General features: G+C 40.4%; 1 protein-coding gene across 17 annotated transcripts in view; it reads left to right on the forward strand.

Moving 5' to 3' along the window:
- Positions 1–26,332, forward strand: part of BNC2 (basonuclin zinc finger protein 2) — a 485,666-nt gene that overhangs the window by 111,842 nt on the left and 347,492 nt on the right. For 5 of the 17 annotated variants that reach the window (XM_086415006.1, XM_086415022.1, XM_086415018.1 and 2 more), the window contains exon 1: positions 11,802–12,050. The exons of the other annotated variants lie outside the window; for them this stretch is intronic. The gene's annotated coding sequence lies outside the window, so the exon portion shown is untranslated. Of the gene's footprint in view, positions 1–11,801; positions 12,051–26,332 lie in introns of those variants that run through there. 17 annotated transcript variants of the gene reach the window in all.

Below are 26,332 nucleotides of genomic sequence, written 5' to 3' on the forward strand. Positions count from 1 at the left end.
ACACCTTCCCCCAAGTTGAAAGAAATTAGCTTCAATTAAAGAAAATAGTGATGGATGGCTACAGAGATAAATATGATACATTGCACAGGGAAACTGCATTAAAAGAACATTAAATTTGGGACAGAAAGCACTGAAGGTGAAAAAATTCACAGTTAAGGTTGAAAAGTGATATCGTTTACATCTCTGCTAATGTGTCGACCTAACAGGACACATTAAGAAATTATGAGGGTGCTCTGTTGTGCTAAGAAGTTTTTCGACTTGACAAACTCAGCTTAATCCATGGTTTCATTGCCCAGCTTTAATTAAGGCGTTGTCCATGAATGATTATAGCCCATGGGAAAAAAACCTGTTACTTTTACCGGGAGAATTTTGCTGTTTGTTTAAATATTAAGTTTTGGAGGGGGCCAGGTGGTGATTCTGGGACTCTTTGCATTTCAATACCCGAGCATATTTTAGTTTTTCTTAAGTCAGTAATTTTTCTGAAAGGCAGTAGTTTTATTTTTTTAACTAAAATATTAGTAATAACTTGATAATAGTTTAATGTTGAATGTTATATTTTTGTATATTTTTGAAAGCAAAATTTAGCTTTTATTCTTTGTTCCAGGGGTGAGTTTCTGCTGCTGAAGAGTAGATCTGAAATTTCATGTGTACTTTAAGAAAATTGTTGCCTTATGGGGCCCATTTTCAGGATCAAATCCAGTCACATTTTTAATTTGTACAATCACATCGTAATACTAGAAATCCTCCTTAAAGTTTTTATCTCATAAGATCTATTTGTTTACTGTGTTTTTTGGTGTGTGTATATATACATGTGTGTTCCTCATATCAGGGACAAAAATCTCTCAAGTGGATCTGAATGTAGACTATAACTGGAGTAAATATGTATAGTAGAACTTGCATAATACAAAAGTTAATTCTTAAGTTTTTTTTTGTTTTTGTTTTTTTGAGTTCAAGGAGTTCTTTATTGACCATAAGCTTATTTGTGCTGCTGCTAAGTCGCTTCAGTCTTGTCCGACTCTGTGCGACCCCATAGACGGCAGCCCACCAGGCTCCCCCGTCCCTGGGATTCTCCAGGCAAGAACACTGGAGTGGCTTGCCATTGCCTTCTCCAATGAATGAAAGTGAAAAGTGAAAGTGAAGTCGCTCAGTTATGTCCGACTCTCAGCGACCCCATGGACTGCAGCCCACCAGGCTCCTCCGTCCATGGGATTTTCCAGGCAAGAGTGCTGGAGTGGGGTGCCATTGCCTTCTCCATTATTTGTGAAAGGGGACAGTGAAAATTAACCTATTTCTGAAATCACTGAGCCCTGAAGAACAAATCAAACTTAACAAATTTAGATGCCAAATGTTACTATTGTGTCTTTAAAGCAGAAAGAGAAATTTTTTTTTAATTTATTAAGGAAAATAATTTTAAGCATATACAGGTAAATGAAATCACCAACTTGTATACTTCTACAGTAATAACATAGATGGGTTAAGAGTGTCCTGTTGGTGGGACTTGCTCAGTGGTCCAGCGGCTAAGACTCAGTGCTCACGGTGCAGGGGGTCGGGTTTGATCTCCCGTCAGGGAACTAGATCCCACGTGCTGCCACCAAGATCTTGCATGCCGCAGCCGAAGATCCCGCATGCCAGAAGGTAAAAAGATGATGTGTTTCAACTAAGACCTGGTGCAGCCAAATAAATAAAATGAAAAAAAAAATCATATTAGTCATTTAAGGAAGGAAATCCAAGCCACAATTATTATAGAAGTTTTCTATTTTTGTTATATTAAGGGTGAGTCTTATAAAGGAGTTTATGAAATTGCCCTAAGTGCAGTGGTTATTAACCAACAGAATTTATTGCATACTGACCTAGGTAATATTAATTTGGACGCATGGCAGGAATATACTCATGGCCTAATCACAGATTTTAGGTTGAGCTTCCTCCTAGGTCAATGAGTTTGTGCTTCCAATTAATTAAAGAAAAAGTTCAGGAGGCCAAAAATTTCGAGAGCGAGCGAGGGAGGTGAAATTTAGGTCACTTTTTTCTGGTTGTTATTCTGGGACACCATGCACAGTCTGTTTCTTAGTACAGAAAAATGACATCTGTAAGCCCATTTGGAGTTTTAAATGTAATATAAATGTAGTGCATCATCATAAGTATGCAAACACATTTTAAAACAGGGTATTGTATGGAAGTAATTACTGGCAGTGAGTGAGCTACACACCCCAAAGAATGGGTTGGGGCCAAAAAATGAAAGATTTCTAAATAGAATTACTTTCATGTGGGTGGGAAAGAGAGCAAGGTTAACTTTTATTAGGGACCAATCCCAGCTCTTAGTTTAATTCTGATCACATACTTGGTAACCCAAATAAATAAGTAATAAAGAGATTTCACGTTAGGATGAGGTTATTTTTTTCCCCTTGGTACAGTCTTCCAGTGGGGAGTTACTGTTTTAAGGCAGGAGGGTATGCCATACACGAACTTGAACATGGCCAAATGCATGGACAGCTCTGCGCTCTCAAACTTTGGGCCTTGTAATGGTTAATGATGTTGTGACACAATACTTGATCATTCTTTAGCTGGGTATGTAGTGTTCATCTTTCACAGATTTAATAGGATGTAGGAAGGTTTGTATCATCTGGAAATAACAGGCTCTGTAGTTTTCTCCCCTTCTCAATCACCACGGAGAAGACCCTGTTAATAGGGTCTCTTTCCTTTCCCTTTCATCCTGTATATTTTGTTTATTCTGCAGTGTCACATAATATCATCCTTATTTCAAGGCAACTTTGCATTGTAATATTTGCCCAGGAAGTGGGGGTTGGATCTTAAAAGTTAGGGGGAGAAAATTGCTGTCTATGGAAATTATTCTTTATATGATTTCTGACAGATTCTTTGGAGCCCTTTGGGTGCCATCGATACCAATTTCAAATACATTTCTTCCCTCAAACCAGTGTCACTATAACCCCCGAAGTGTTAGTCACCCAGTCGTGTCCAACTCTTTGTGACCCCACGGACTGTAGCCTGCCAGGCTCCTCTGTCCATGGGATTCTCCAGGCAAGAACACTGGAGTGGGTTGCCATTGCCTTCTCCAGGGGATCTTCCTGACCCAGGAACTGAACCCTGGTCTTCTGCATTGCAGGCAGATTCTTTACTGTCTGAGCCACCAGGGAAGCCCATTATCCCCAAACCAGAGAGTTATTTTGGGTTAGACTTCACTGAGCAGCCATCCCCCAGCCCCTTAACTGTTATCAGGACACAGTATTGATGAGTGAGGCTTGGTCAAGTTACTTAACCTTTCTTCCTTGATTTTCTATCATGTTGACTGGAAATGATTATATCTGCCTTTGATCTCATAGAGATGCTTCAATCCATTAAAGTTATTAAGCACTTTAAGTAAGTTATAAAACACTAGATGGAAGGCATCTTCATTACTGTTACCATAACTGTTACCTTAGTTACAGTGTCATATACAAAGGGGAGCTTTCCGAATGCTAAGTAGTTAAGTCTCAGGATGAGCTCTCTGGACTCAGTGGTTGATAGCGGACTTTAAGAGGTCGGGTTACCTATGTCCCTACTTTGGAGGCCAGGCTCTGTTCCTCCCAGCTTCTGTAAATTTGGGGAGCAAAAAGCAAATGACAAAACCAAGAACACAAAATTGAAAAAGAAAATTGAAGAGGCACTGGGAGATGTGTGTGGTCCACCTCCTATTCTTCCCCAGCAGCTGCTCTTGGTGCTGAGCCTCCTAAAGGCTCCTTTGGTACCTGTCCTGATTGTTCATCTCTCCTTACTGCGGAACGTGTGTTTAGGAGTTTTAAAGTGGATTGTGGGCTTTGAGTCATCCCCATTTACAAGTTTCATTTTCTTTGTTTTTTTTTCTGAAATACTCTTTCTCTGAGAAAGAGAAAAAACGTTGAGGATGGAGTAGGTGAAAGTCTTTGAATGTGTTTGGTTAGTGTTCAAGGGCACTTGTGCAAGATGCCTGTTTTCTAGATTGCAGCCCCCTCTAGCATCTTGTTTTGAAGACTTCCTCCCTCACATCTCATATAACATTCCAGAAGGAGTTGCACTTCTGTATGGCCTTGGATGGCACCAGCTTGAGGAGGTCCGTGAGAACGTGAAAGATCAACCCTCACCTCCTAGAGTGAAGGATTTGCTCTCCGGAGCTCTTTTGCTCTCCCAAGTGTCACTTTTCTAAAATAACCGACTCTGTCCTTTGTCCTTAACTTTCAGAAATGACCATCACCACATGTTCTTGCTTTTAAAGTTTTGATACTGTGATTTATTTTGTGTTTATTCTTATGCTTCATCTACATGTAGCTTGGTGGCATGTCCAGTTGGGTCAGCTACAAAGCATTAGTCCCTCAGACACCTTAGCTTGTAGTTGATGAAGTACAAAAGAGTTGTGATATGGTCTGAAGTATAAGATATTTCTGTTCATCAAAAAGACTGTGTGAGGCAGACTTAGGGAATGAAGTATGGTTACTAAGGAGGAAGAATGAGGGGAAGGGATAGTTAGGGAGTTTGGAATAGAAATGTACAGACTGCTGTATTTAAAATGGATAACCAACAGAGACCTCCTGTATAGCACAGGGAACTCTGCTCAGTGTTATGAGGCAGCCTTCCCCCCTAGTTTGGGGAAGAAGGGGTACATGTATATGCATGGCTGAGTCCCTTCACTGTTCTCCTGAAGCTATCACAACATTGTTAATTTCCTACACTTCAATATAAAGTAAAAGGTTTAGAAAGACTCTGTGAAGAAGCCTACAGAAACAATGACAAGTACTGAAGAATTAAGAAGCTCTAAAATAAATATGGATTGGTAAAAAGAAATTAATTCAACATTTTTTAACCTTTCTTAAGTAGCTAGAATCCTAAAGTTGCAAGTAAGTTGCTTTTAAATATGACTAGAGTGATATGATTTTCTAAGTCTCCCCTGCCTCTCAAGTATTAAGGTCTAACAGTGGATTTTCTGGTATTGATTTGTGTGGAAACTCTTAGATGAGATCATAGTTTTGTATTTAAAGATCACTGTTTTGGGGGTGAAGAGGGGAAGGATACAATTACATGAAGTTGAGATTGTTGTGGAAAATCAAGGACATATGGTTGCATTGGTGTAATATTGGTTTTTCAGAATCAAGAGTAACACAAGTGAAATTACCTCTTAAATGGCGGCTATTGCTACCTCGTATACCTGAAGTATGTTTTTCTTTTAATACACATGCGTGGAGCTTGTGGAGTGTGGGTCAGGGCTAACAAATATTTTTTTATTTAATGTTCTTATGTTTTTTGAACAGATACTGGAGCACCAACTGTTTCTCCCTTGTCTTTCTCTCCTTCTCCCCACATTTCTTGTCAACAATTTTATATTCTGTTATGATTCAGTTATTCAATACAGTGTCATTATTCAACACAGAATAATATATTCTGCATTACAGATGGCTTCTTCACCATCTGAGCCACCAGGATAGCTCAAATAAATAGATGAATAAAATAAGTAATATAAAAATAAACTTTTCCCCTATTGAGAATGCATGATTTAGACCCCAAACTTGGGTGTATTAGAGCCCCAACGGAATTTAAAGCCGTTTGCCATGCCACTGTCTCCTTTGTGGTTAGATACATCTCCTGGGGCATTCACAAATGCCCTAAAAGGATTCTTGTGATTTTCTTTTTTTTTAATTTCCTGAGGGGTCAAATTGGGTCAACCTTGGAGGTACCCAGAACCAGTGGGGCAGTGGAAATGGATGAGCATGAAACAGAAGCCAGCTATGTGCTTATAAGAAATTCCTAGTATTTGTGTTCTTGTAATTGATAGACAGAGTTGGATTTATCTTGGGTTGGGCTGTTTCTCGGAGAAGGAGAATGCACCCCACTCCAGTACTCTTGCCTGGAAAATCCCATGGACGGAGGAGCCTGGTAGGCTGCAGTCCATGGGGTCGTGAAGAGTCGGACACGACTGAGCGACTTCACTTTCAATTTTCACTTTCCTGCATTGGAGAAGGAAATGGCAAGCCACTCCAGTGTTCTTGCCTGGAGAATCGCAGGGACGGGGAGCCTGGTGGGCTGCCGTCTATGGGGTCGCACAGAGTCGGACACGACTGAAGCGACTTAGCAGCAGCAGGGCTGTTTCTCAACCTTTTTTTTCACTATCAGGGCCTAAACAGCTTTTTAGACATTTTGTCCTAATCATTGTCTACCCCCACAAACCTGCCATTAAATCCTAAGGATTAAGATTTTGTTGAATAGAGTTGAGCTTCCAAAGACCACAGGTAACTGTAATATCAAAAATAAATAAATGTGTGACTTGACCTATGATCTATGTGTTAGTCACTCAGTCGTGTCCAACTCTTTGCGACTCCATGGACTGTAGCCCTCCAGGTTCCTGTGTCCATGGAATTCTCCAGGCAAGAATACTAAAGAGAGTAAGCTTCCCTTCTCCAGGAGATCTTCCTGACCCAGGGATGGACCCTGGGTCTCCTGCATTACATATGGATTCTTTACCATCTGAGCCACCAGAGTAGCTCAGATAAATAGAAGAATAAAGTAAGTAATATAAAAATAAGTTTTCCCCTGATTGAGAATGCATGATTTAGATCTCAAACTTGAATGTATTTAGTTAAGTTCAGTTCAGTCGCTCAATCGTGTCCAACTCTTTGTGACCCCATGAATTGCAGCACGCCAGTCCTCCCTGTCAGTTTTATTGAAATATAGTTGACATCTAGCATGTAAGTTTAAGGTCTGTGTGTGATGATTTGATACATGTATGTATTGTGAAATGATTACTACAGTAGGGCCAGCTAACACTTCCATCCCTTCACATAATTACCTTTTTTTGGTTGAAGATGCAAAAATTATTCAACAATTTGTCTATTTACTTTCCAGCCAATAGTGAGTACATTTTCTGCAAGTCACTAGTGAGTGCAGTTGTAGTTCTTCGGTAATTACTAGTCATCTTGAGAGGTTACATAGCCTTTGCCTTTGACACCTTAGTTTTCATATGAAGATGGTCACTTAGCACCATGCCTAGATGAGTGTTGTTAGGAAACTTGTGTCCCGTTTTCCCCCACGGATTGTGGGAGTGGATGGGCTTGCAGCTGGTAGCTATCACAGATTTTTTACATTATAAAATTAATACATTCTTATTGCAAATAAAAATCAGAAAATTCTTAGCTCATAAGAGTTTCTCTAAGAATTGAGCCGCTCTTTGATATTTACATACTTCTAGCTCTAAATGTGACAGAGGTATGCTCTCACAGATTTAAAATATGTAATAATAAAACTAAATTATGTATAAATTGCATGATTATGAATGAGGGTTCTTTTAAAAATTTATTTTCAACCAGTATTTAGTATTCCTCTTTTTTTCTTCTTATGCATTGTGAAGGACATTAATACTGATTGACGTTGAAAATGGCCAGTCATTTTCTGTTTGAAACCTTACATTTTAACAAAATGGTAAGTTTTCAGAGATTAAGAAATTGGAAAAAAATCTGTTTGGTGGTTTTTCTATCCCTGAAGTCTTAAAAGTAACCATGTATGCTTTTCTTAAAGTCCTTTCTAATATATACTACAGAAAACATACTACCCTTGAATACAACAGCTTCAGGTGTGATACTTAAAGGTTCCTCTCTGAACAAAACTTTTCATAATGAAGTACAAAATGTTAAAAAGCAATTAACTAAATAAGTCTCAATTCCAATTACTAAGATTTTTGCATGAAAATCACATTTTCCTTCTTATTGAAGTATGAGATTCAAGCCAGCTGTTGCAGTGGTAACCTGTAATCCATTTCTGTACATTGCTTTTTGGTGTGAACTGAAACTGTTATCATGAAGTTAAGTGTTATAACCCACTTTAAGATGAATTAGTTTCCTGGAGGTTATCACAGATAAAATCAGAACATATTCCCTCTGGAATCTATGTTTATTGCAAAAACATACACTTTGACCTTAGAATATTTTCCTCTTTCATTTAAATGAAAGAAAAGTTAAATAGTAATTTTTTAAAAAAGGTTTAAGTCTTACATCTGTGAATTTAAGTAAAGTTAATAGATTCTTCATAGATTTTGATTATGAAAATAAGATTGATACATGGTTCCTTATGTGTTATGTGTTAATTGCTCATTCATGTCTGACTCTCTGTGACCCCATGGATTGTAGCCCCGCAGGCTACTCTGTCCATGGATTTTCCAGGGAAGAATACTGGAGTGGGTTACCATTCCCTTCTCCAGGGTATCTTCCCAACCCAATCTCCTGCATTGCAGGTGGATTCTTTATTTACCATATGAGCCACCAGAGATGCCATTAATTCTCATTTCAGTTCAGTCACTTAGTCATGTCCGACTCTTTGCGACCCCATGGACTGCAGCATGCCAGGCTTCCCTGTCCATCATCAACTCTGGAGCTTACTCAAACTCATGTCCACTGAATTGGTGATGTGATCCAACCATCTCATCCTCTGTCATCCCCTTCTCCTTCTGCCTTCAATCTTTCCCAGCAAAGGGTCTTTTCAAATGAGTTAGCTTTTCGCATCAGGTAGCCAAAGGATTGGCGTTTCAGCTTCAGCATCAGTCCTTCCAATGAATATTCAGGACTGATTCTTAGGATGGACTGGTTGAATTTCCTTGCAGTCCATGTTACTCTCAAGAGTCTTCTCCAACACCACAGTTCAAGAGCATCAATTTTTCAGTGCTCAGCTTTCTTTATAGTTCAACTCTCACATCCATACACGACCACTGGAAAAACCATAACTTTGACTAGATGGACCTTTGTTGGCAAAGTAATGTCTCTGCTTTTTAATATGCTGTCTAGGTAGGTCATAACTTTTCTTCCAAGGAGCACATGTCTTTTAATTTCATGGCTGCAGTCACCATCTGCAGTGATTTTGGAGCCCAAGAAAATAAAGTCTGTCACTGTTTGCATTGTTTCCCCATCTATTTCCCATGAAGTGATGGGACTGGATGCCGTAATCTTCGTTTTCTGAATGTTGAGTTTTAAGTCAACTTTTTCACTCTCCTCTTTCACTTTAATCAAGAGGCTTTTTAGTTCTTCTTCGCTTTCTGCTGTAAGCGTGGTGTCATCTGCATATCTGAGGTTATTGATATTTCTCCCAGTAATCTTGATTCCAGCTTGGGCTTCATCCAGTCCAGCGTTTCTCATGATGTACTCTTTATATAAGTTAAATAAGCAGGATGACAGTATACAGCCTTGACATACTCCTTTCCTGATTTGGAGCCAGTCTGTTATTCCATGACCAGTTCCAATTGTTACTTCTTAACCTGTATACAGATTTCTCAGGAGGCAGGTCAGGTGGTCTGGTATTCCCATCTCTTTAAGACTTTTCCACAGTTTGTTGTGGTCCACACAGTCAAAGGCTTTGGCATAGTCAGTGAAGCAAGAGGAGATATTTTTCTGAACTCTAACTTTTTTGATGATCTGGTGGATGTTCGCAATTTGATATCTGGTTCCTTTGCCTTTTCTAAATCCACCTTGAACATGTGGAAGTTCACGGTTCACGTACTGTTGAAGCCTCGCTTGGAGAATTGTGAGCACTACTTTGCTAGTGTGTGAGATGAGTGCAATTGTGCAGTAGTTTGAACATTCTTCGACATTGCCTTTCTTTGGGATTGGAATGAAGTCTGACCTTTTGTAGTCTTGTGGCCACTGCTGAGTTTTCCCAATTTGCTTGCATACGGAGTGCAGCACTTTCACAGCATCATCTTTTAGAATTTGAAATACCTCAACTGGAATTCCATCACCTCCACTAGCTTTGTTCGTAGTGATGCTGCCCAAGGCCCATTTGACTTTGCATTCCACGATGTCTGGCTTTAGGTGAGTGATCATACCATTGTGGTTATCTGGGTCATGAAGATATTTTTTGTATAGCTCTTGTGTGTCTTCTTGCCACCTCTTCTTAGTATCTTCTGCTTCTGTTAGGTCCATACTATTTCTGCCGTTTATTGAGCCTATCTTTGCATGAAATTTTCCTTGGTATCTCTAATTTTCTTGAAAAGATCTCTGTTCTTTCTTTATTTTCTTCTATGCCTTTACATTGATCACTGAGGAAGGCTTCCTTATCTCTCCTTGTTATTCTTTGGAACTGTGCATTCAAATGGGTATATCTTCCTTTTCTCCTTTGCTTTTCACTTCTCTTCTTTTCACAGCTATTTGTAAGGACTCTTCAGACAAGCATTTTACCTTTTTGCATTTTTTTTCTTGGGGATGATCTTGATCACTGTCTCCTGTACAGTGTCACGAACCTCAGTCCATAGTTCTTCAGGCACTCTGTCTATCAGATCTAATCTGTTGAATCTATGTGTCACTTCCACTGTATAATCGTAAAGGATTTGATTTAGGTCATATCTGAATGGTCTAGTGGTTTTCCCTACTTTCTTCAATTTAAGTCTGAATTTGGCAATAAGGAGTTCATGATCTGAGCTACAGTCAGCTCCTGGTCTTGTTTTTGTTGACTGTATAGAGCTTCTCCATCTTTGGCTGCAAAGAATATAATCAATCTGATTTCAGTATTGACCATTTGGTGATATCCATGTGTAGAGTCTTCTCTTGTGTTGTTGGAAGAGGGTGTTTGCTATGACCAGTGCATTCTCTTGGCAAAACCCTATTAGCCTTTGTCGTGCTTCATTCTGTATTCCAAGGCCAAATTTGCCTGTTGCTCCAGGTATTTCTTGACTTCCTACCTGTGCATTCCAGTCCCCTATAATGAAAAGGACATCTTTTTTGGATGTTAGTTCTAGAAGGTCTTGTAGATCTTCATAGAACTGTTCAACTTCAGGTTCCTCAGCATTGCTGGTTGGGGCATAGACTTGGATTACTGTGATATTGAATGGTTTTCCTTGGAAATGAATAGAGATCATTGTGTCGGTTTTGAGATCCAAGTACTGCATTTCAGACTCTTCTGTTGACTGTGATGTCTACCCCATTTCTTCTAAGGGATTCTTGCCCACAGTAGTAGATATAATGGTCATCTGAGTTAAATTCACCCATTCCAGTCCATTTTAGTTCGCTGATTCCTTAAATGTTGATGTTCACTCTTGCCATTTCTTGTTTGACCACTTCCAATTTGCCTTGACTCATGGATGGAACCTGGAACGTTACAGGTTCCTATGCAATACTGCTCTTTACAGCATTGGACTCTATTTCCATCACTGGTCACATCCAGAACTGGGTGGTGTTTTTACTTTGGCTCCGTCTTTTCATTCTTTCTGGTTATTTCTCCACTGATCTCCAGTAGCATTTTGGGCACCTTCCGACCTGGGAGTTCATCTTTCAGTGTCCTGTCCTTTTGCCTTTTCATACTGTTCATGGGGTTCTCAAGGCAAGAATACTGAAGTGGTTTGCCATTCCCTTCTCCAGTGGACCACATTGTGTCACAACTCTCCACCATGACCTGTCTGTCTTGGGTGGCCCTATGCTGCATGGCTCATAGTTTGATTGAGTTATACAATGTGATCAGATTGGTTAGTTTTCTGTGATTGTGGTTTTCATTCTGTCTGCCCTCTGATGGAGAAGGATAAGAGGCTTGTGGAAACTTCCTGATGGGGGAGACTGACTGAGGATGAAACTGGGTCTTGTTCAGATGGTCATTAATTCTCAGGTGAGAAATATTAACCTGAAAATTTTGCAAGCTTTTTTTGTAAAATAAAAGCAGAATAATGCTTCCCCAGTCACATCCAGCTCTTAAAAACTTGTGACTATGTTACTTAATACAAGGGATTTTGCAGATATGATTAAGGTTAAATAATCTTTCCTTGAGATGAGGCGAGAACAACCGATTATCCAGGTGGACTCAATTTAATCATGTGACTCATTAAAGAACCTTTCTCAGCTGTGGTCAGAGAGACATGACTGGAAGAAAGGTTGGAGAGCTTCAGCATGGCTGGTTTGGAGATGGAACAAGGGGACCCCATGCCAAGGAGATATAGGCAGCCTTTAGAAGCTGAAAAAAGCCAGGAGATAGATCTTCTCAAACCTCCTGAATGGAATGCGACTCTGCTAGCACCTTGATTTTAGTCCAGTGAGACCTGTGTTGGACTGCTGAGCAGCAGAACAGTAAGATAATTTACGTTTTAAGTCACTGAGATTGTGGTAATTTATTATGGCTGCTGTAGAAAACTAGTACTCCTTGCTTTGTGTTCGTAATTTGTTCAATAAAATGATTATTGAAATCTAAAACTATGAAGGAACAAAAGGGATCTGGTAAGATGTCAAGTATTTAGTATTTTATAGGATTTCCTTATATATAGATTGGTACAATTCATTTGCTGTTAAATCACAGAACAAGTTCACTTTGGCCTTGGATTGTGATTTTTTTTTTCTTTCCAGTGTTACTGTCATACTAGGAACATAGTAGGCATTCAATAAAGATTGAAAGAAATTTAAGTTATGCGGCCAAGCTCTGCATTGCTCTTGTTAGCAGTGGAGTTTGGAGAAAGTGGCTTGAGGAAACTTAGGAACATAGATGCTTACGTTAGGTGTGAAAAGTGTCCACAAGCTTTTGACGAATCTCACAATTATAAGTCTGTTATGTTTGACAGTTGTCGAGGAATTGCTCAAGGCTTATTGGACTCGGACCCCAGGGTATAACTGAGTTCATCTGTGTCTTGATAAGCTATGGGTACTAGTGGTAGCCGAAGAGTGGTGGTGATGAGAAGCCTTAATCTTTCAGACAGTGTTTTGCTTTGTAATTAGTTGAAAAAGGACAAGCCTTCGATATATTGTACCATACAGCAAGAGATTTAAAATCACAGTAAAGCTATACAACAAAACTTTAAATCCCGCTTGAGTTTTTTTCCACTTTGCCTGGCTAGTAAGTTGGGAATATTCAGTCAGAAATATTTGTTGAATCTGTTTGTATGAGGCACTGAGGTTATAGGTGTAAACACACTTTGCGTTTCTGTTTTTGGGCTTCCCTGGTGGCTCGGCTGGTAAAGAATCCGCCTGCAATGTGGGAGACCTGGGTTTGATCCCTGGATTGGGTAGATCCCCTGGAGAAGGGAAAGGCTACCCATTCCAGTATTCTGGCCTGGAGAATTCCTTGGGGTCACAAAGAGTCGGACACGACTGAGCGACTTTGGCTTCACTTCATATGGGTGTAAAGAACTCTTGCCGTCATAGTGCTTCTTGCCCCAGAGGGAAGATAGAAATTAAGTAGTTTCAAGTGCTGAGAGGAAGTACGGGATGCTGTTGGAGTGGATGATAACATACTCTAGTCCAGGGAAAGATGCCATCTCTGAGGGCAAGGGGAGGTTCAGGAAAGGAGAAACGGAAAGGGCTTCATGTTATATAATGTTGTATGTCACATATACCTCAAAAAAAAAATGGCAGTCTCTACAGGGGTAGTAGCCACAGGAATGGAGAGTAGATGGTCCAGAGATAATTTATTTGAGAGATAAACTGGAAGCTATTTGGAGGTTGCATAGCTCAACTATAGCTCAAAAGGTTGCATAGGTGTCAGAGGAGGAGGAGGGAGTGGTTGGGGAAATAAAATAATCCTGCCAACAAAAAGACACTTTTTATCCACATAGAATAGAGAAAAAAAGAACCCAATTTATTATTGAGTAGAAATTCACAGATTTGTAGGTGTGTAGAATAACATAAAAGTGACTGTAAAGTTGGGACCAATCTCACAGTTTAAGGTAACGTCTCATCTCGTTGAGAGATAAAAGGCTTCCCCCTGTGACAGTCTTCTGCACATCTCATGAGCTAATCCTGGAGGTTTGTTTTCACACATCAAGGTGATTTGGCAGGTGACCTCGGTGTTCTCCACACTGTGAAAACTCGAGTCTGGGCATACTTCCTAGAGAGGTTTATCTTTGTTTTAAAATTTAGAGTGTGTGCGTGCTAAGTCGCTTCAGTTGTGTCTGAATCTGTGCAACGCTATGGACTGCAACATGCCAGTCCCTGGAATTCTCTGTCATGGAATTTTCCAGGCAAGAATACTGGAGTGGGTTGCCTCTGCCCTCCTCCAGGGGATCTTCCCAATCCATGGATGGAACCCATGACTCTTATGTCTCCTACATTGGCAGGTGTTTTCTTTACCACTAAAGCCACCCGGGAAGCCGGAAGGTTAGAGAAGGAAGGATAAAATAGGTTTTTGTTTTTGTTTTTTTTTCCCCTTCATAAGTGGAGAAAATTATTTTCCAAGCTACTCAGTGGCCAATGGTGTCATTTACTGAGGTGGGTGGTTCTGGAGAAGGAGCATATTAGCTGGTCACAGAGCCACACAAATAATCTAATAGGAGTCTAATAGGAACTGCTGGGTGTGAAGTTCCTATTAGACCTTACCCTGGAGGTGACATGTACACCTTGAATGCATTTGTGGTGTAGAAGAGTGATATAGGCTGAGGCTGTGGGTTTGGTGGCTCTGAGCAGTCAGCTGGTATGTCAAGTCTCGGAGTAGACTGGCTTGTCTCGGGAGATGGAAAGTGGGGTGGGGAAGGAAGAGAGAAATCATGCCATTGTTTGTATAATAATGGAGTTGACATCAGTAGGTGACCCTTGATAACTAGTACTGAAGATATAGTCATAGTCATGATCAACATTTCATTTTTTTGATTCCTTTTCCTGGGCAATGTAGCTGGAAACTTAGGTCCCACACTCTGGTATGGTAGACCGTTGCTTTCTGTACTCTGTACAGTCTCCTCCATCTCCTGTATCTTCCCTTGACTCCTTTCCCTGCACCTGTGCTTCTTCTCTACCCTCTCCTTTTGGGTCTGGCTGTCTTTTCATGCTGTCTTGATCTCTCTCTCTGTCTGAACTTTTGCTTATTTGGAAGTATTTCATGTTTCCACTTGTAACTTATCGATGTTTATATTCTCCTTCTCAGAGTCAGGTGTTCCTTCACTGGTTTATTTATTTGGTCTGGCATGTGCCAGCTTTTGAGGCAATAGCACAGATGGGATGCTTGCCTCTGAGTGTGGACGAGATGCAGAGAATGGCTGTGTGGCTGGAAGTGGAGGTGAAGGAAGAAATATCTTGCTGGGAAGAGATCCATGACAGTGGGGCCCACTGTCTCCAACTATTTCTTGAGTAGATGCACTTAATAATGATCTTAGTGAAGCAGTTGCTATGCATTGAAAAGGGAATGGTTTTTTATTTCTGTACTTAAAATTGAAGGCAAATTGGAAAATGAAATTCAGGGGGAAAAAGACCCTTCCATTCATATTTGCAAAAGATCTTTTGATCTAGGTTAAAATAGAGACCATCTTTACCCTTATATTGTACTGGACAACTCAGTTTGCATGTTGGTTGAGATGGGGGCAGCTTTGCTAAATCATGTATGGATAAATCCTACAGTTGCTGGGAAAGGCCGAGGTTCCTTACTCAGAAACACTTTTGCCTCCTGGAGGTTTGGCACGCAGAAAAAGGACAGGTGGAAGTGGTGTTCGGGGACATCTTTTCATTTTATGAAGCAAAGTGGCTGTGAACTAAAGTATAAACACAAACAGGAGAGTGAGCAGTGATGACTTGGACAAAGATTTTACCAACTGGCTGTGTGAAATATTTGGTAGACGAACTACTTTACTGGGTTTGTCTCAAGACAGTATTTCTGTTGTGAGAGTGTTGGTGAATAATGCCCCCTTCCCTAGAGGCAGGGGGAAGTGGTCATAGGCTGAGAGCGGGCATGTGGGGCCCGTGGCTTCGCTGGAGTTCATCTTGGCTGGAGCCACACTGACACCTTAGTTGTGACAGAGGTCCTGAGTGTCTGCACTTTGACAGATGGAGGCCTGGGAGAACTGAGTGAGGGAGGGACCTTTGGAGTGATTCATTTCAAGTGATAGCTAAAGTAATGGGTTGCTGGAAAGATCCATCTGCTCCACATCACAAAGAATGTAACTATGTATCGTTTTCAAAGTTTATTTTGAAGGAGGGTGGAGTTCTCAATGAAGGAGAGGGTGGTGGTGAGAAAATAAGGTTGTTTTTAAAGGAATATTTATGGAGCTTCAGAGAGGGGGCAGACTGGGCTTGCTGATTGATACCCAGGATATGTTTTTATTGTCTAGCAAAATATTGGACGCAGCTGTATGTAGAAGAGTTCCCCTTTGCCGGTGCAAGCGTTCCCGTCAAAAACCCGAGTCCATTACCGCTTGCCGTACAACTTGTTTGATGCAATAGTGAACACAATTCCACCGCAGATTTAAGAACTATTTATGTGAATTTTATTTCCTTGTTCAGTCACTGAATCATACTGTACTGTTGGCATGGTAAGGTTTGTAATTTGTTTTCCTGTGCGCGGAGTGCTTTTCTTCCACTGAATGTTCACTTCTGCATACTTTTTTTAGTTAGGCATTATGTCATTACCAAGATATACAGTTATTTAATAATGATTTATTGTAGTCATTTATACTACCAGCTGTGGCACATTTTCAGTGGAATTTGTACATCAGATTTATACAGAAATTTACCAGGACATGCATTTCACAATTTAATAAAACATACTCCAAAATCTTTTTTTTTTTGAAATGGGTAGTTTTATGCTGACACATTGGGTGGAAGTGTTACCTTAACAACGCTTGTTAGTGTTCAAACTCTGCCGTGTCTATCCCACAACCATCAAAAGAGGAATCTCTGAGGTCTGTTAGATACCCACTTTTGGGCGGTCTGCTCTGCTTCCAGACCATTAATGTCATGTTTATGTTTGACCTGGGATGTTCACATGATATTAAAGGCCAGAGAAACATCCTGACACGAGGCTCTGTGCATTTCCATATGTTTAATCACTATTAAAATACGCATGCAGAATCATTATAGAGGGGATCTAGTAGATTAAGCTCATTGTGAGGCCTACGTGTCACATTTTCTCTCCCTTCTCAGAATTCACTGGCCACTAACCATGTGGAATACATTTAGCTTTGGCAGAACTACCAGCTCACACTCCTCTTGTAATTTCTTTGTTATGATACAGATACAAGTTATATTTTCCTTTTTTCTTTCTTTTTAAAAAAATATTGAGATTTTGTTTGTTTACTTTGTGGTATATATTGGTTTAGAGAAGGACAGAATTTAGAAAAGGAGAGTGTACAGATCCTTTATAACTCGTAATTTGTTTTTGATCTGGCAGTTGGAGAGTCTGTCTTTGAAATGCCCAATTGCCAAGTAATTTGTAAAAGTGACTTGTTTTCTAAGACTGCATGAGAATTTTAGCTCTGAGATGAGACTATGAATTCCAGCTCCAGTCAGCTGGCAGTTTTGTCGGCAGCAACATGGGACCATCTCACTTGACTTAGTACTTCTGCCCCAACACATTGACTTCATCCATCAGTTATTTTAATATTTGTGAAGACATGGTCTTAATGTGCCTTTAAGCTGAAGTTTACATGATACTTAATTATATTTAAGGCAGTAGACTTGGCCCTATCTAAGATGGAAACCAAGTGTTTGAAAATATTGCAGCCTACTAAATTTTTGTAGTAGTTTGTATTTGTTTATCATGTTCAGGCACTCGTTAGGTAGGATGTAACAACAAAGAGTCAAAGCAGCTTGTCATCTGAAATGTAATTCCCCCCCGCTTTTTTTGTCACAGATGTGACAGAGGCAACAGTTTGTCATCCGATCTCTAATTTCTTAACAGATAAAGTTTAAAACTTGCTTAGAAATATCACGCAACAGTTAATTATGTCATCAGATTGGAATTCAAGTCACAGTACATTAAAAAGATCCTTTAACCTCATCTAATGAAAATATTAAAACAAATTTAATAAAAACATGTACATAGTATTGAGCTCTGGAGTTCATCTTGAGTGAATTAATATTTCTAGAAAAACTGTTACAACTTTTTATGATGCAGTTGTGTGCTGTATGGACTAATGACTCCATGGTATTTGGTATTTATTTTTATTTTGAGAAAAAGAAATCTGTAAGGCAAGAGAAACTGGGAGAGGTATTTTTAAAAAATATTTATTTGGCTGCGCCAGGTCTTCGTTGCGGCGTGCATGATATTCAGTCTTAGTTGCAGGATGTGGGATCTAGTTCCCTGACCAGGGATTGAATGTGGGTCCCTTGCACTGGGGGGAGCTTACAGTCTTAGCCGCTGGACCACGAGGCAAGTCCCAAGAGGTTTTTTTGAAAGGGAACAGAGATGAACTTTTCTTGAGAGACTTCATTGCTGATCTCTTTGGTGTGGTGCAACATTTTCCTTAAAGGCACCTAGCACTTATACAATAAAAAGATCGTGGAGAAAGACTGACCTCTTTTACATTTTTTCATTCAGTACTCCAGTGCTCAAAATATACTAGGTATCTTTACCAACTTTAAACTGCAAAAAGAAAGACAATTTTATGTAAGTTCCTAGTTCTGGATTTAGTTTTGGCCTTATCAGTGTTTTCAGGTTTTTATTCTGGGCTTACCTGAAAAACTTTTTAAATTGATACATTTGAACTTAAAAAGGAAGGCAGAGTTCAGGGACAACAAATTGGTTTCATCTTGTGGGTGAATTTTGACTGACTGGTGGTGAATGATTTAAGAGGCTGAGGTGGATCAGGAGGGAAAAAAAAAGTTCTTGCTCAGTTAGCAATGCCTTCCATAGCTGCTGAGGGAATAGTCAATGGAAACTTGACCTGGATTACTCTGCCTTGCAGAGAAACTCCCGGAAGTTACTATAATCCTTCATGCAGTCGTCATGTGTTCATATCTTCAACCAAGTTTCTTAAAACAGGCCTGAATGCCAGGCAGCGTGCCAAGCATGGCAAGAATAAGGAGGTGGAGCAGACATGAGTTTACTTTCAATCCTTGATGGGCAGGAGGCTTAACTGTTCATTAGTAAAAATGCAAAGTGTGGTAGGCAGCAGTTTTAGAGAGATGATGATGGTCCAGCTGAGAGAGGTGGACTTCTAAGCAAGTTGTAAGGTAGGAGGATATTTAGTTGCAGAAATCTGGCAGATTCTAGACCTACATTGTGTTTGCTGATTGGGTATGCCAAGCGTTCTGGAGGGATGCCCATTTCTGTTGGACAGTGATAGCTGATCCCCTTGTCAAATGTATATATAAAACATTTTCCATGTGCTCAGTCACTTCAGTGTGTCCGACTCTTTGTGCCTTCAGGGACCAAAGCCCACCAGGCTCCTCTGTCCATGGGATTCTCCAGGCAAGAATACTGGAGTGGGTTGCCATGCCCTCTTCCAGGAGATCTTCCTGACTCAGGGATTGAACCTGCATCTCCTGCATTGCAGGTGGGTTCTTGACCTGCTGAGCCATTGTGGAAGCCCCATAACATTTCCACAGTGCAAGGCAAACACACTGGAAGGAGCTGGGAGGCAGAGGATATGACCAGTTTTCCATATGAGCGATAAAGCCATTTCATGTTGGATGAGATTTCAGCCAGAAATACATGGTAAAGAATGGAGGATAAACATATTTCAGTGTTTAGATTTTTATTGGAAGTCTGCATTCAAATGGGTATATCTTTGCTTTTCTCCTTTGCCTTTTGCTTCTCTTCTTTTCACAGCTATTCGTGAGGCCTCGTGAGACATCCATTTTGCTTTTGTGCATTTCTTTTTCTTGAGGATGGTCTTGATCACTCCCTCCTGTACAGTGTCACAAACCTCTGTCCATAGTTCTTCAGGCACTCTGTCTATCAGATCTAATCCCTTGAATCTATTTGTCACTTCCACTGTATAATCGTAAAGGATTTGATTTAGGTCATACCTGAATGGTCTAGTGGTTTTTCCTACTTTCTTCAATTTAAGTCTAAATTTGGCAATAAGGAATTCATGATCTAAGTCACAGTCAGCTCTTGGTCTTGTTTTTGTTGACTGTATAGAGCTTATCCAATTTTGGCTGCAAAGAATATAATCAGTCTGACTTTGGTATTGACCATCTAGTGATGTCCTTGTGTAGAGGCTTCTCTTGTGTCGTTGGAAGAGGGTGTTTTCTATGGCCAATATGTTCTCTTGGCAAAACTCTGTTAGCCTTTGACCTGTTTCATTTTGTATTCCAAGGCCAAAGTTGCCTGTACTCCAGTTATCTCTTGACTTCCTACTTTTGCATTCTAGTCCCCTATAATAAAGGCAAAGGAGAAAAGGAAAGATATACCTATTTGAATGCAGAGTTCCAGAGAATAGCAAGAAGAGATAAGAAAGCTTTCCTCAGCGATCAATGCAAAGAAAGAGGAAAACAATAGAATGGGAAAGACTATAGATCTCTTCATGAAAATTAGACACCAAAGGAAAATTTCATGCAAAGACGGATACAATAAAGGGCAGAAATGGTGTGGACCTAACAGAAGCAGAAGATATTAAGAAGAGGTGGCAAGAATACACAGAAGAACTGTACAAAAAAGGTCTTCATGACCAAGATAATCATGATGATGTGATCACTCACCTAAAGCCAGACATCCTGGAATGTGAAGTCAAGTGGGCCTTAGGAAGCATCACTACGAACAAAGCTAGTGGAGGTGATGGAATTCCAGTTGAACTATTTCAAATCCTAAAAGATGATGCTGTGAAAGTGCTGCACTCAGTATGCAAGCAAATTGGGAAAACTCAGCAGTGCCCACAAGACTAGAAAGGGTCAGTTTTCATTCCAATCCCAAAGTAAGGCAATGCCAAAGAATGTTCAAACTACTGCACAATTGCACTCATCTCACACACTAGCAAAATAGTGCTCAAAATTCTCCAAGCCAGGCTTCAACAGTATGTGAACCATGAACTTCCACATGTTCACGCTGGATTTAGAAAAGGCAGAGGAACCAGAGATCAAATTGCAACTTCCATGGGATCATCAAAAAAGCACGAGTGTTCCAGAAAAACAGCTACTTCTGCTTTATTGACTATGCCAAAGCCTTTGGCATAGTCAAAGGATGACAACAAACTGTGGACAATTCTTAAAGGGATGGGAATACCAGACCACCTGACCTGCCTCCTGAGAAATCTGTATACAGGTCAAGAAGCAACAGTTAGAGCTGGACATGGAACAACAGACTGGTTCCAGATAGAGAAAGGAGTACGTCAAGGCTGTGTATTGTCACCCTGCTTATTTAACTTATATGCAGAGTACATCATGTGAAATGCTGGGCTGGATGAAACACAAGCTGGAATCAAGATTGCCGAGAGAAATATCAGTAGCCTCAGATATGCAGATGACACCAAACTTATGGCAGAAAGCGAGTAAGAACTAAAGAGTCTCTTGATGAAAGTGAAAGAGGAGAGTGAAAAAGTTGGCCTAGAACTCAAGATTCAGAAAACTAAGATCATGGCATTCGGTCCCATCACTGCATGGCAAATAGATGGGGAAACCATGGAAACATTGGCAGACTTTATATTTTAGGGCTCCAAAATCACTGCAGATGGTGACTGCAGCCATGAAATTAAGAGACACATTCTCCTTGGAAGAAAAGCTATGACCAACCTAGACAGCATATTAAAAAAGCAGAGACATTACTTTGCCGACAAAGCTCCGTCCAGTGAAAGCTGTGGTTTTAATACTAGTCATGTATGGATGTGAGAGTTGGACTATAAAGAAAGCTGAGTGTCGAAGAATTCATGCTTTGTTCTGTGGTGTTGGAGAAGACTTTTGAGATTCCCTTGGACTGCAAGGAGATCCAACCAGTCCATCCTAAAGGAAATCAGTCCTGAATATTCATTGGAGGGACCGATGCTGAAGCTGAAACTCCAGTACTTTGATCACCTTATGTGAAGAAGAACCAACTCATTGGAAAAGACCCTGATGCTGGGAAAGATTGAAGGAGGAGAAGGGGACGACAGAGGATGAAATGGTTGGATGGCCTCACCAGCACAATGGATGTGAGTTTGAGTAGGCTCTGGAGGGAGGCCTGATGTGCTGCAGTCCATGGGGTCACAGGGAGTCAGACATGACTGAGTGACTGAACTGAACTGACACTTTTATTAATGATAGAGACTACCTTTTAGGTAGAAATATTTAACTCTCCAGTACTTGTATTGATATCACATAGGTGTAAAATATCAAATTTTATCTAATACATGCACTTGTTTTGGGAGGTTCCTCTACCATCATTTACCCAACTCCAGTGTTCTTGCCTGGAGAATCCCAGGGACGGGGGAGCCTGGTGGGCTGCCGTCTATGGGGTCGCACAGAGTCGGACACGACTGAAGCGACTTAGCAGCAGCAGCAGCTACCACCATTTATCCTAACTAGAAATCTTTAAATTGTGTTTGCCTGCTTTTATCTTGAAAGGTAAAATAAGATAGAATTAAGTATCAGTTCTTACAGATCCTTTGGAAAACGAAACAACTCGAAATTGTTTCTTACTGTTACCTACTGTAGGTTTTCCTGCCCCATGGCAGACTGTCCATTATCTGTTAGCGTCTGGTATGTTAGTGCCTATATAGCATCGTATTGAGTTGCCCCTGACATAAACAGATGCAAACCCAACGAGCTTCCTTGCTCTTGGAGCTAACATTCTAAGGGGATATTTGAACGTGACACGCATCCCCTAATTGAATACTTCTGCCTCACAGCTCTGTCTTTCTGGTACATCTTGCACACTGTCCAGAGATGAAACACAGCTTCCATTCTTTAACTTTTCAGAAATGTTAAGTCTCAATTTCAAGGCCTCTACAGTTTGTCTGTATATTAACTAATTTCTTAACTTACAAACATCAGCCTAAGGAGTGATGCTTTCTTACAGTATTTTTATTTATGCCCCTCCACCCTTTGAAATGTTCTCTTTGTCTTTTGATATTCTCCTTAGCCCAAGAAACTCAAGCTATATGCCTCTTTTTGACAAAATTTCTTTGTCTCCTGGAAGCACTGCAGCTAATAACACAAGCACTGACTCTGGCTGTTCTTTAGTAAGAGAGAACAGTAAGTTGTATCTCCTGTTTAACTGGTGTGTTGTGTTTCATCTTTCCAATAACACTGTAAGTCAGGTGGAAATAGAGGGCCTGGTCCTTAGTGTGCTCAACTCTTTCCAAATATGAGCACAGTTAAGAACCAGGGAAAAAAGGTGCTTTTGAGCACCCTAAAGAGACGCAATAAAGCATCTAAGCTTGGATGTTCCCCTCACAGTGTGTTTTGCTAATTGCTATTACACAAATAGTGTAAGAAGTGAGAAAAAGTGTTCGGCAGCCTATTTGGAGAAAACAGACTTCCCATCCCTCCTTAAAAGTAATCTGCTGTTAACCAAATTCTTAAAGGTATTTCCAGAAATCGTTTACTGCAAATATAGAGGTATTTATTAGCCCTCCCCAGGTTTTTACTTCTTTGCACTATATTTATGGTTCTTTTTCTTGCTTCTTACTCATGATATATTTGGAGGTGTTCCTTATCACTAGTCATCTCCCCTTATCTGCTGCTAAGTCACTTCAGTCATGTCCAACTCTGTGCAGACCCCATAGATGGCAGCCCACCAGGCTCCCCCGTCCCTGGGATTCTCCAGGCAAGAACACTGGAGTGGGTTGCCATTTCCTTCTCCGGTGCATGAAAGTGAAAAGTGAGAGTGAAGTCGCTCAGTCATGTCCAATTCTTAGTGACCCCATGGACTGCAGCCCACCAGGCTCCTCCTCCATGGGATTTTCCAGGCAAGAGTACTGGAGTGGGGTGCCATTGCCTTCTCCGCCCCCCTTATGTAGGGGGGATATACACACATACCTCTGATAAAGTTTAATTGATAAATAAGACACAGTAAGAGATTGACAACAGTAACTAATAATAGATAGTTACAGCAGTGTACTATAACAAGTTATATGAATGGAGTCTCTTTACTCTCAAAATATTGGGTTTGCCAATAAGTTTGTTTGGGTTTTTCTATCAGATGTAACAGAAAAACCCAACTGAACTTTTTGGCCAACCCAATACATATGTACAAATTTAATGCCTTTTCCATCTTAGCTATACCCTAGACCTTAATGGTAGTTTAGGAATGTGGTAGCAAAATTAGCTCAAATTTCTTTTTCCTTCTTCACAGTTTTACAGATAGAAGATTCATTCTTATCTTAGATCTTAGCAACCTCGGCATATGATATTTTCCCCTTACTAAGTCAAGAATTTTCACCTTTCTAGGCACAGGAAGCTTATTTAAAGCTTGTCTATGGCATATCTGAATTGCCAGCATCACCACTCTCATGCTTTGGGGCCCTCAGTAAGTAAAATAAGGACAGCTTAAATATGAGCACACTTAATAGTGCAAGAGTCGCTGTGATAACTCCGGTGGCTACCAAGTAAAATAAGGATGACTTAAACATGAGCACCCTGATACCACGAGAGTCACTGAGATAACCCAGGTGCTTACTAAGTGACCAGTGGGCTGAGTGCACTGCCAGAGGTGTGACTCCCCTCCCAAACAGGACTGAATCGTCCGGCGAGAGAGTTCATCATGCTCTTCAGAATGGTGTGCAGTTTAAAGCTTATGAATTGTTTATTTTTGGAATTGTTCACTTAATGTTTTCTGACTGTGGTTGACCGCGGGTCACTGGAACCTGGAAACATGAAAGGACAGAGTAGGGAGGACTGCTGCTTTTTCCAGTTTTATTTCGTCTTAGCTATTGCTTAATACTCCTTTGGTAAGGCTTCTAATAAAATCAAACTGCAAGTTCTGGAAGTAGGAAGGTGGCAGATATTAGAGACACAAGAAGTAATCGCAACTAACTACAAAAGGACAAATGATGGATTTTAAAGTTTAAAAACCAAGCAGAAAAAAAAAAAAACAATCAGTGCTCCTCTCACCCTTAGAAACTGTAAAAGTATCACTACATATTAATTTAATGTTTCAATGAAAACTTTTGATTATCAAGAAAGATGTGTCCTGTTTAAAAAAGTATGCGCTGAATATGTAGCATGCTTTCAAATAATTCTTGTCTAAAATGGTAGATATCAGAGAGGCGGTGCAGGGTATGGAGATGAGCACATCTTTTGAAACTCAACCAACTTGGTTTTGAATCCCAACTTTGACACTTAATTTAAGACCTTGGCCAAGTGGGTCAGCTTTCTTAGTTTCAGTTTCCTTATTGGTGAAATGAGAATAATAAGATCTGTCTCATAGGACCCGTGAAGAACATATGAAAAAATACTTTATGCTTTCCACGGTACCTGGCACACAACAGGTGCTCAATAAATATAAAGTTACACCCCCCAGATTCTTTGCCTATCAAGAACAATTAATTTCCTATGAGCTCCGGATGCTGAGATCTTACTGGAATTTTAACTTCTAGAAAACTTTTTGAGGATATAAGAAAACTTAATATCACAAAGCCTTGGACATACTAAGTACGCCAAACCTAGGCGTAGATTTATTTTGTTCTGTAACTCTTAAGTGTTTGGTTTGGTTCTATTCATATTCTTCAGCAGAATCATCACGTCTTTAGAATGAAGTACCCATGCCCCCTGTGAAGATGCTCAACAGCCAAATGGAAGAATCTTCAGCAGTGATGTGTTTGTAAATGTTTCACAGCTAGTTCATGGGGGTAGGGGAGCTCGGATCTGTCCCTTTTGCTGATGTGAACTTCCAATGTGAAGTCAACTGGCTTGTAAAATTTGTAAGAGTTTAATGGCTAGTTCTCACAAGTCGACTGAGTGGCCTGGTATAGTACTGGATCCTCAATCCTCTTGACCTCTGCTTTAAACTTGATGTAAAAGTAGTTTGGGAAATGCAGGTCTTGAAAAACAGTTCAGCCTGCCTCCAGCTTATTTTGTTACTTTGCCTCAGTTTCCCTGTTTGTATAGCAAAGCAATGGGAGTAGGTCAGTTTTCTAAACGTCTTTTGTTGTGGTCTTACAGTTTAGCATTAGGGCTTCTCCAGTGGCGCAGGAGTGAAGAATCCACCTATCAATACAGGAGATGCAAGAGACACAGGTTCAACCCCTGGGTTGGGAAAATCAGTTGTTTCCGACTCTTTGCGGCCCCATGGACTATATAGTCCATGGAATTCTCCAGGCTAGAATACTGGAGTGGGTAGCCTTTCCCTTCTCCAGCAGATCTTCCCTCCCCAGGAATCGAACCCAGTGCTCCTGCATTGCAGGCATATTCTTTACCAGCTGAGCCACTAAGAAGCCCAAGAATACTGGGGTGGGTAGCCTATCCCTTTTGCAGCAGATCCTCCCAACTCAGGAATCGAACCGGGGTCTCCTGCATTGCAGGCAGATTCTTTACCAATTGAGCTATCAGGATGCCCATCTGGGAGCACAGACTAAAAGGAGTGGCTTCTGCTCCACCCGGGTGGACTTTTGTTGTGAAGGAACACAGATTTCTAGTGACTGCTCTGTCTTTGGTTCCTTGATACTTGCCCTGTTGCCCAAAGCTGGGAATCCATAGTTTTCATTTAAAATTTCCTGATTTTTTTAAAGCGTATTGACTATGAATTAAACATACTTGCATACCCATACACACTCATGAAGGGAGCCAAGCAAAACAAACTTGGC

Source organism: Bos grunniens, chromosome 8, assembly GCF_055505025.1.
Source record: "Bos grunniens cultivar Pamir isolate PY7600 chromosome 8, Bosgru_T2T1.0, whole genome shotgun sequence".
NCBI classification, from domain to species: Eukaryota; Metazoa; Chordata; class Mammalia; order Artiodactyla; family Bovidae; genus Bos; species Bos grunniens.